The 11459-nt window shown below is 39.1% G+C and overlaps 1 long non-coding RNA gene across 1 annotated transcript in view; it reads right to left on the reverse strand.

Moving 5' to 3' along the window:
- Positions 1-253: 253 nt before the first annotated feature.
- Positions 254-11459, reverse strand: part of LOC120585195 (uncharacterized) — a 23810-nt gene continuing 12604 nt past the window's right edge. Inside the window, exon 3 of the long non-coding RNA XR_005648272.1 lies at positions 254-1027. This is a non-coding gene — a long non-coding RNA (uncharacterized LOC120585195). The remainder of the gene's footprint in view (positions 1028-11459) is intronic.

Here is an 11459-nt window from a genome sequence, read left to right on the forward strand (position 1 = left end):
GAAGTATGTAAGTTAGGCACCTTTAAACAGAATTGCCTTGGAGGATTTGTTACTGAGGTAGTTGTTGCTGTCATGAACACTAAGACCTTGGAGGAAAAACAGCGCTGGCCTAATGAAAATCAGACATCGATGCGCATGTAAATGGTACTGCAATGCCTCTCCTTTCTAATTTCCCTGTGGTTGGTTTCCATGCAAGTCTGCAGGTAAAACGTGCTTTTAAAAGTCTGTCAAAGTGCGAAAGAAAAGAGCGGGACAAGAATGATTTTTAAAATTTTTGCCTTGCGAGTCTAACTTTTACTCAGTTCTTGCTTAAATTTTGTCCTTTTCATTCCCTTACACCTTTCTTGGGATAAATACCCAAAGAAATTCCATATGATTTCCGGAAGGGAGTGGGTGAATTAGGCCAACCTCTCTCGGAGCTGAGTGTTCACTATTTTTCCACGTTCTCGGATTGGAGACGGGTTTCCCAGCGGACTCCTCACCATTACTCCACCGCCCAGTCCTGCCTGGGTACAGAGACACACAGCTCCTCAAATAGGCTTAATTTAAAATGTAAATATTTGGTATTTAGTATGTTAACTACTTCAAAGGAAAACAAACTAATGATTGCCTTCTCCTTGCTAAGTGTTTCCTTTTGTGAAGATGAAAACACGGAGAAAGGGAAAGCTTTCGAAATAAAATAACATCTCTGGGGGGCAATTTGGAGTCGGTTAAGTTCCTTAGTTTTAATCACGCTAAAAGGAAGCCGGGATGATATGAAAACGGAACCAAAATGGACTGAGGAACAATTCAAGGAAGAGTTGAAAAACAAGGGAAAGAGGAAAAGGGCTAAAAAGAAACCTGAAATCACATTTTAGTACCAGCTTGGGAAGAAGTCCTGTGTTCTGATCCCACCGCCACCGCAGAGTCTGGAACTCTGGAATGGAATCCCAAAGAGAGTTCAGGCAAGGCGTGCAGACTTAGAGTCATCCTCGTACGAGTGATAGTTGAGGCCATCAGAAAAAAATAAGACGTCCAGATAAGGAGACTGTCAGGCAAAGCAGAGGAAAAGATGGTTAAGTGGGGAAAGAGAAGAGAGGGACTATCTACCAAAATAGTCAAAGTGAGGAGCAGATAGAAAAGGAGGTGAACCATGGAGGGGGTGGGGATAATGTATGGAAGACAAAGAGTTTCAAGGAAGAGATGATTCTTGGGGTTAAAGGGTAGAGCTTTCCTATCAACACATTAGACAGGAACAGGAGACTATGCTAGAAATAATGAGTGTGAGGGAAGGCCATGAATTCATTTTACCATTGGCTAGTAGCTTCAGAAAGTACATGATAGTAAGCATAGACAGGGATCCACCAAAGTGGGCCTTCCCCCCATACCCATGTCCCCACCCTCATATCAGCTCTCTTCTGCATTACCTCAGCACCTTGAAACTTACTTCTTTCCCGTCTTCATCAATAAGCGAGGATAAATAAGATGCCGGGGGAGGAAAGATTCCCCATAGGACTGGTGAACAGAAAAGTGCCTGGGAAGAGGCTGGATGAAGAATATTCTCAGGTTAGTAGATGGGTGTATGGAACTAAATGAAGGATGGAGGAATGAAATGTAGTCAGGAGGAAAGCCAGACTCATGAACTAGAACATGTTTTAAGCCGAAGTAATGAGGCGAGTTTCAAATGGTAGAATGAAGAATGAGGTTAAGTAATCAGGAGGTGGATGAAAGCAAAGGAGCAAGGAGCAGAATGAGTAAGAGGTGGTTCAGAACACACCTCCAATCCACCAATGAGCAGCCTTCATCAGGATGTTATTTAACTCAACATGTCTTTAATGTTCAAAAACTAAACTCATCTTCTGCTGCCGATTATCTTCTGTTGTCTTTCCAGATCCACTCTTCAACCTTCTCTACTCTGTGACTCAAAACCCCGAGTCCTATGACTTCCTGGGTTTGTTCCGTTGTGGGGTAGGGTGCTGGCAGGAGATCGGGAGTCTGGAGGAGAGTGAGGTTGGAGTATTTGTCCCATCTCCTTGCTCAGTGCCAGGTCGGTACAGGAGGGGCCTCTACTGAAAGCCACATACCCTGTTAGGGCTCTGCAAGGCACTGTGATGCACTATCGAGGTTTTCCTGCAGGAATGAAGGACTCAATCCCCCAGGGCTTGGAGTACTGCTGGAAGATGGCCCCTCAACTATGAGCCCTTGAAGGGGTGACTTTGGCCAAAGAAAATTGCCCACGGTTATACCTCCATCAATGCAGAGGTATAAAGGCCCAGCTAGCCCTTTGCCCAGACTTAGAGGAACTCTGAAGGGTCATTCATTCCAGCTGCAGAGCTGCCCCCAGGGGCCTGCATCGTCATCAGTTTCTCTCACTGCTAAATCCTGCTTCCTTCTCCTCCTTCCCACAGATAGTGAGTCCAATATCATTCCCTAATAACTGTTCCAGATGCTCCTTCCATCTCAAGAGTCTACTTCCCAGGGAACCCCAGGAAGTAAACACGAGACAATGGCCCTCTCCAAATGTCTACCTCTGAGGAAGCCCAAACTAACCTATAGGAGAGATCATAATAAATTGATCATTATTGTTTTAAGCCTCTAAATTTGGAGTTGTTAGGCAGCGATAGCAATTGGGACAACTCCCTAGCCCACATTTTACTGACCAAGTCTCGCTGATGCTCCTTTGCTCTGTACCGGTGACAGTCATGCTGCTCTTTCTAGCGTTGCTTATGCCTTACCCAAACCAAAACGATTTCCCTTCTCTGAATTCTCAGGACTTATTAAATGTTCTGCGTACCCAACATTTAGCCTATGCTGCCTCGCTACCTCTCCTATATGCCATTTAATTCTAGTTCACCTGCCCACACTGGAATTTCCTAGAGAGAAACCAAACAGTAACTTGGCTTTCTCTGGCATCGCTCACAGGACTTGGCGGAGTGCTGAGCACACAGCGAGTACTCAAGACATGTTTAGTAATTGATCGTGTCTCAAATTACTCAGGTGGCAGTTTAAATCCTTACTTCCATTAGGAAATAGAGTTTGGCCGATGTCTTCTGGGGGAACACATGATAGAGTAGGACTGAAGGAAAACTGTAGACTGATCTTCCTCTTCCCTTTTTACCGTTCCCTTTTCCAAACTAATTAATCTGCAGTCTCAAGATAAAACTAAGCCAGTGCAACAAATGCCAGTGCATTTTCTCCAGAATTCAGACCGATTGGGAACCACCAGAAATCATTCCTATCCATACCAGGTGAGATGTAATAAAAACTGGAAGGAAAAAAAATGAAAATCTGTATTTCGGACAGTGAGAACTTTCCCAAACCAACCCTGTTCTCCCCTCTATTCATCTTACAACTGGGTGTACCTTCGGGTAAAAAGATAGAGGCTTCCTCTCTAGAGAAACTGACCAGCCTAAGAGACAAGTCCAGAGATACTGACAAAATGGTAGAAAGTGGCCAGATATCTGTTCCAGCCCTCAACTGCAGTCTACCAGCCAATGAGCTTCCATACCTGAGTACACATATTTCTTTTTAATTCATTTATTCCTTCTGCACTTTTTCTTTTATTAAGATACCAGTTTCTGGCCTACATCATTTTACAGCTATCTAAAGAATTTATTTTATTTCTTTTAAAGTGGATTACTGACAATGAATTCCTTCAATTTTTGATTTTCAATAAAGATATTCTCTTCTCACTTTTTAAGGATAATTGTCACTGAATACAGAATTCTAGGATTTCTCTAGCTTCCCGCGAGTTTTTCTATTCAGTTTTTAATAGTTTGAATATGGAGGTGTTGGTTGGTTGGTTGGTTGGTTGTCTTGAATCACTTGGTATTTGTTCTCTGTTTCTAGATTTCTGGTTTGCTTTCTGTAATTAAGTTTGGAAAGTTCTTGGCCACTAATCCTTCAATATTCCTCTGTTACATTCTCTTTCTTATCCTTTTTTATTTGAATTACATATATATTACACCTTTTGATACTGGCCTATAGTTATTGTATGTTCTGTACTTTTTTCAGTTTGTTTGCTTGTTGCTTTTCAATGGAGAATTTCTATTGATTCATCTTCATATCTTTAGGTTCACTGATTATTTCTTTAATCTTCTGATGAGCCCATCAGAGGCATTCTTTATTTCTGTTATTGTGTGGGGTTTTTTAAATTTCTTTTTGATTTTTTTCATCTCGCTGCTTACATTACCCATTTATTCTTGCAGGTTTTCCACTTTTTCTATTAGAACCTTTACCATATTAATCATAATTACTTTAAATACTGTCTGATAATCCAATATGTCATATCTGAGTCTGGTTCCGATGCTTGTTTTGTCTTTTTAGACTGTTTTGGTTTTTTTTTTTTTTTTGCCTTTTTGCATACATTGTCATTTTGTGTTGACAAACATCCTGTATTGACTATTGTGAACTAAAGTAAATAGGACTTCAGTGTGATTATTTTAACATAGCTAGGCATTGGGCTGTGTTTAATGTTTATTATAGCTCTAGTTATTAGAGGCTTCAAATGCATCTAATATCCTTGTTTTTTGCCTCCCTTCTTGGCTTGGGGGATTCACAAGGTACTGCTCCTTGGAAAGAGTCTGTGTTTTGCAGCTCTTACCAATATCACTTACTGTGTCATTACTGTGGGGACTTGTTGGTGCGGTCATAGGGTATGGCTGAGAGGAAGTGTTTTATAATCTTCTGAGTACGTCTCAGTCTTTTAGTTTCTGATGCATCTCAGGGCTGTGGCCTTCACAAGTGTTCTGTTTCTCTTTCAGTAGTATAGTTTATTTTTCCCTTTCCTGCTGCTCCTTTCGCTGGCCAAAGCATTCCCAATCTATTTCCTTGAAGCCCGACTCCTGTCAATTTTTTTGTCTCTCTAGGTAAAACCAGAAAGCTGGAGGGGATTGGAGGAATTGGGAAATTTGAGATTTTTAATTTCTTACGCTCTTTCTCAAGTTTTTACCATGAGAACTTGGTTGGGTTCTGAATGGAAAGCCTAAGAAAGAATGGAGCTACTCCAAACGCTACAGCACCCAAGAGATGTTCCCTCTCCTGCCAGTGCACACTCAGTCTCCAGAAATCTGACAAAACCCCGTTTATGGCTTCAGAGCTTCTGCCCCTGGTAAGCGATCTTGGTTCCTAAGTCTCCGAATACACTTGTCTCTCCAGATTTCAGGCTGATAGTTTACCCTACAGCCTTACTTCTCTGATGGTCCAAAAATTTTGTTGATTTTCAGGTTTTCCAGATTTTTCTTGTTGCAGGATGGAAACGATAACTTCTAAGCTCTTTTCACACTGGTTGCGAGGTACTAAGAGCGGTCAAAATCATAGAGAAGAAAGTAGAATCATGGTTGCCAGGGGCTAAATGAACTGTTATGCTGCCTACAGTAGGAATGGCAGCTTCACTCTATGAAATTTTCAGCAGCTAAGGCGCCATGCAGCATTGGTGAGTGGGGGCTTCATCTTCAAATTTGCAAGCTTGCATTCTCATTCCAGTCAACAGTTCAAAGTCATGGCTGCTTGATGATGAGATGCTGAGTGTGGTTCTCAAGGAAAAAGCTGGGCGGGGCCGCTCTCGATGTTTGAGGTGTGCACTGCCTCTATATCAGCTCGCTTAAACAGTCGTTTCTTGATCTTTGTTTGCTTAAATTTTTAAAAAGGCTCTTTAGCATTTGGCCAGAGCGTTACGCAGGTTGCTCCATCCATCGGTGCTTATACTTATGCTTCGACCAAGCATATCCCAAAAATTTCCCATGGAACATGTCTCCATCGAGATGTTTTAAGAGGCTTGTCTGGGGTACTACGCAATAAGCAGAGCCCCATACCACCCTCCAGAATCTTAAAAGTTTATAACGTGGTTTGGTTCAGTCACATATCAATGACACACATCTTTTAAGTGCCTCACTCTTAGATGAGAATGGATAGAAAAATCTCCAAATATTTTTAGAAAGATCTTGCACATAAAAGCAGAGACAAAAAAAAAAAAGAAAGAAAACCTCAGAAGTAATATATTCATGAGAATAAAAGAAAACAATGTTATTAAAAGAATAGTCATAGAAGAGCTTATGAAAATTAAAAAATAAAATGTAGACCTTAATAATTCAATAGGAGGGGTGACAGATAAAGTTGAGGAAATCTTTCCAAAAGTAGAACAAGAAGCAAAGAGATGAAAAATAGAAGAAAAAGTTAAGGATATTAGAGATCAGTCCAGAAGATTCAACATATGATAAACAGTAGTTTCAGAGAAAGAGAACATATAAAACAAAATTATCCAAAAAATAATACGAGAAAATGTCGCAGTGCTTTTAAACAAATGGGCCCACTGAGTACCCTTCCAAGAAATAAATAATGTACACCAAGATATATTATTATAAAATTATAGAACATCTAGAAGAAAGGAAAGATACTAAAAAGCTTCCAAAGAAAAGAGAAGCCTAACTTAGAACTAGAGGATGGAGGGCTTCAAAAGGAATATTCCTGTAAAAAAATGTCATGACAGATTACCTGATCTGTTTGAACAGAATGAGAGATGAGTTCCAGTTTCAACTGTGAGTTTAGAGATGAATAAGCAACTAAAAAACTAGGGCAAAAGGGGAAAAATCAAGTCAAAGGAAATGAAAAGTTGCATAAGAAAGGAAATATAATATACTTCTTGGCTTAACTGTGAGTAAATATTGATGATAATTTCAATGTTGAGTACTGATTTAACTAAAATTGTGATATAATAACTTTTTCAGGAGGATAGAGCAGAAATATGTGTTGGGGAAGGAGTGTTGTGTAAAAAAGGTAAAGCCTCAACTTTCATAGTTGGAAGTTAATAGATAATATCTAAAATGGAAAAATCTAGAAATAGTAATATAAACATGGTTTTGGAAATTTGGAGTTATAGCCTAGAAGAAACAGTTAAAAAGTTGCAGTGATTGTCTCTAGGAAGTAGCAATTGGATATGGGGAGAATAGAGTGTTTCATTATGATTTTTTTATCTGACTTTTTAAACTATGTACTGAACTATTTTGATAAAAATAAAACTTAAATTTAAAAATAATATGAGGTAGCATCAATTGACTTGTGGACCTTCTACGAACACAACAAAAAATATTGAGTGCATTAGCTATCTTTAAGCCAATATCTGCCCTTCTTATTCTGAAGTAGAAGATAAGTAGATACATATATTTTTATATAGAAATTTAGTATGCCAGATCCAAGCTTACAGTTACAAAATACAGAACTTATTCAATACATGATACATGTTGACAGGATCGTGGTATACTCTTCTGCCATGTGTTTCAGTAAGTATGCTCCCCTCTTTATTTATTACAGTTTAGATTTTTGCCAAGGCCATGTTTGTATTTCTATTTAACTTCAGCTCAGTTAAGCTCACAGCTTCCCCAAAATACCAAAAGCAGAGTCTTAGTAATCAAAGAGTTAAATGTAATCCTACTAAAATACCTTGAAATTTGATAGAAGCCAAGTGACTGTGCAATGTGGTCCGTTTAATTAAAGTTTTCTCCTGCTTGGTTATACGAGCTCTTTTGACAAGCAGTATTTTGCTTAGTATAAGTTATTTTAGTATTATAATTTCTTATCAAATGATGGGTTTACTTTCGGTATCTGTTCACCAAGAGCTTACTACACTCACTAATGTCGACTTCACTCATCTTTAAGCCAGAATTTCCTCTGAATGAACACAGTTCTCACTTTACACTGAAAATCCCCAAGAAGGTGGGATTCATTGTACAAAAATTTACCCATCATACAAGTGAATTTTATCTCCGTGTGATAAGTAAAAGGTCACAAGGGAGAAAAAATACTCATTTTTTTTTTTTACAGTAGAAAAGTTTTATTAGAAGAGAAAGTACACTTCCAGATGTGGAAGCAGGCCTGAGCAAGAGAAGCTCAAAAGGCCAAGAAATACCGAATTTTTGCCTAGTCATGGAACATCAATTGTAAGGTCCTTTGTTTATCTCTTCAAAAAGAGAAAAAAAGAATGACAACTCATGTATATACCATTAAAAGAGTATAACCTTTATGAAGAGCAATGTGTCAATAAATATAGCGAAAACCCTAAAAAAGGGCACGACCCAAATTAAAACCAAAAGGAAATACTACTACACGCGTATTAGAATGGCTACTGTTTTGTTTTGTTTTGTTTTGTTTTGTTTGTAACTGTCAATATCAAGTACTGGAGCAACTGCTGGTGGGAATGAAAAACAGTCCAAGTGCTATGAAACACAGTTGGGCAATTTCTTCCGAAGTTAAACACGCACTCACGATACAACCCAGCACTAGCTATTTGCTCCCACTCCTGGGTATTTACTCAAGAACAACAAAAACATACATCCACTCACAAACCCGTAATCGACGGTCTATAGTGGTTTTATTCATGGTTGCCAAAAACTAGAAACAACCCACATGTTCTTCAACTGGTAAGTGGATAAACAAACTGTGGTACACCTATATAATGGGAAAACTCAGCAATAAAATGAAATGAATTTTAATATGCAACCACATGAATGAATGCTAAATGAAAGAAGCCAGGCTCGAAAGGCTACATACTGTACAATATAATACCTAAGATGTTCTGAAAAAGGCAAATTTATAGAGTCAGAAAACAGATCGACAGTGACCAAAGGATGAGTGTGGGAAGAGACACTGACTACGAAGGGGCAGGAGGGGATTAGGGTTGGGCAGAGGCAATGAACGGTTCTATATCTTGATTATGATGATGGTTACATGACTGTACGCACTTGTCAAAACTCATAGGGCTGTACACTAAAAGGGGTGTAAAAAAATTTACTGTATATAAGTCATACCTTTGTAAACTTGATCTTAAAAATGAGAATGAATTGGAACTTTTTCACAATCAAAAGTTTTTTTAAAGAATATATACCCTCTTGCAATTCTAATTCTAAGAAACCATTGGACAAGTGTGTGAAAATACATGAACACGAATACTCTAACTGAGACATTGTTTGTCATAGGTAAAAACAAATTTAAAAAAAACCCAACAGTCCAAAGGCAGAGGATTGGTTAAATACTTTAGGTTACTTCTATACAATACTATACAGTTTAAATTGATGACAAAGATATATAGTTTTTGACATAGAAGAATGTTCACAAAATAGTGTTAGAAAAAAGGTTATAGGCCAATTATATTGTATGGTCTTATTTTTATAAAAAATACAATATTTAGGCACATAAAATATATGCATTTAGATACATATGGGAAAAAAGCTTTATGGAAAAAAAGCTTTATGGAAAAAAAGCTTTATGGAAAAAAAGTTTGTAAGATATCAGAATGTTGACAGTGGTTATCTCTAATTGGGAGAATTTGGAGTGATGGGTTTTTTTGAATCTTCTATTTTCCCTAAACTAATCAGGTATTACTCGTAGAATTAAAAAATAATAAGTAAGAGGAAAAGCAACAAGCCATTGCCTAGATCTGATGTTCTCTACCGTTCTGGTGCCAACTCCAAGTAACTCTTTCCTTTCTGTTGTTTTAAAAAGAAGCAAAAAACTCAATTCTTCCCAATGTGCGTGGATCTATAACCAATCTGTGGTAGAGCTACTTAACTAAAATGTGTGTGATACATGAAATGATAAGCATGTTGGATGTAGAACGATGGGGAGAATGCAAGGTCCATGAGCTCCTTAACAACTGCATTTCGCCTTCGCAGATATTACCTTAGCAGTGACTTGGAGCTTAAAAAAATGGGTTTGTCGGTTTTGTTTTCGGCTTTCCTCCTCAAAACAATGCCACCTCACGTACTACAGAGAATTAACTGAGGCATCAGCAGCCAGAGCCAGAAATGCCCTCTGTTTTCTTTAAAGGTTTTGTTTTTATTTAAGTATTTTAACGCATTTTGAGTGAGGGGTTGGTCAGAGCCCGATCCTTTGTCCTATCAATATTTCTGTGACCTCAGCCAAGTCACTTTATCTTTGAAGACTCACATCCTTTTGAAAAATATATAGATGTTTTGAGAGGAAAGATGTCGATGAAAGCACAGCAGTCTCTCTTACTATAAGGTTTCAAAGAAATCCAAATCATTGGTCACAATCTGATTTGAGAACAGACTTCTTATTTGGGGGGTGATTTAAACCACTAATAAGCTACTCATCGTTACAAGATTTTGGTATATTATCTTCTGATTTCTATTCCTATAGCAATTCAGGCATAAAAGTTCCTTCGAAAACAAAGGAAAAATCCTCTTTAACTAGCATCTTCTCACCATCAAAGGGAAGTGATAGAGGTGTTAATGTCTTCTGCTTGGGTTGGCATGTGACTTTCATTTGGGTTAAATGAATGGGAGAGAATAAGAAGAAGGGAGAAGACAGGCAGAATGAGGTGGCCGCCGGAGCAGATGGAACAAATAATTACAATTCTGGGGCACCACGGTGTCCTTTTTTCCTTCCTCCTTGCAAAGAAAGCCATTTATAAATACATCAAGGAGAATCCTGCTTCGACCTAACCTATCCTTTGGTGTCACCCTCAGAGACAGTGAAGCATGGGTCTGCTCGCTTCTGAGTGGCAATTTTTATGTTCTCACTTATAGAACCTGGCTATGCTCCCATCCTGAGGAAAGATGGTTGACATTAGGTGAAGACACTCTCACTGCTCACTGCCCACCCGTCTTGGATCTCGTAACCCTTTGCTACCACTGATTAGAACTTCTCACCACTGTTTTCCAGTAATCAGGTAAGGTAGCTACAGCTGCTGAGAGATCGTGAAATTCTCGAGGGTGGGGTTTATGTCTTATTAATTTTGTATTTCTAGGACTCGGCCTGGTGTCTAGCACCTCAAAGTACTCAATATATGTTTGTAAACTAGCATAAGTATGGTTGCTAACCTCTACAAAGAACAATCCCAGATGGCCGGCATCACTACAGAGAATGGCAACCACTTACTACCTCTGCTTCTCCAGCTGGTGCAGGGCACTGATTTCCTTCGTGGTCCCCCAGACCAGTAGCATCGGCATCCCCTAGCGAACTGCGAAAATGCAAACCTCTGGACGGACCCCAGACTTACGCAATCAGACACTGTGGTGGGGAGAGGCCCAGAAATCTGCATTTCACAAGCTTTCCAGGTGATTCTGATGAACGCTGACATTTGAGAAGCAGTGATGCAAGAGGAAGTTCAATGGTCCCTGAGTCCTTGCTCAGCTTCAGCTTAGCGGCTATATGACCACCGGAGAACCCCTACATCCCTCAAAACCCAGTCTGTACAGGATAAACAAGGCAGTTGGAATGGTGCCTGAGAACGCTTCTGGTCTAAAATTCTGCGAAATACCAAAGGTAGAAAGAAAGTAAATAAATGTCCCAATGACTAGGTTCATTCATTCAATCAGCAAATATTTATATAGCAGGCAGTGTTCTGGGCACAGAATCAGTGCATGACACAAAATTACTCCTTTTTAATTAAATTTGTAACATTTCTGACCGCAGACCCCTACCTGTCCGCTGTCTATAAGATGCTCACATTGCATCTGTCTGCA

This window comes from Pteropus medius, unplaced genomic scaffold (assembly GCF_902729225.1).
Source record: "Pteropus medius unplaced genomic scaffold, Ma_sr-lr_union100, whole genome shotgun sequence".
Taxonomy (NCBI): Eukaryota; Metazoa; Chordata; class Mammalia; order Chiroptera; family Pteropodidae; genus Pteropus; species Pteropus medius.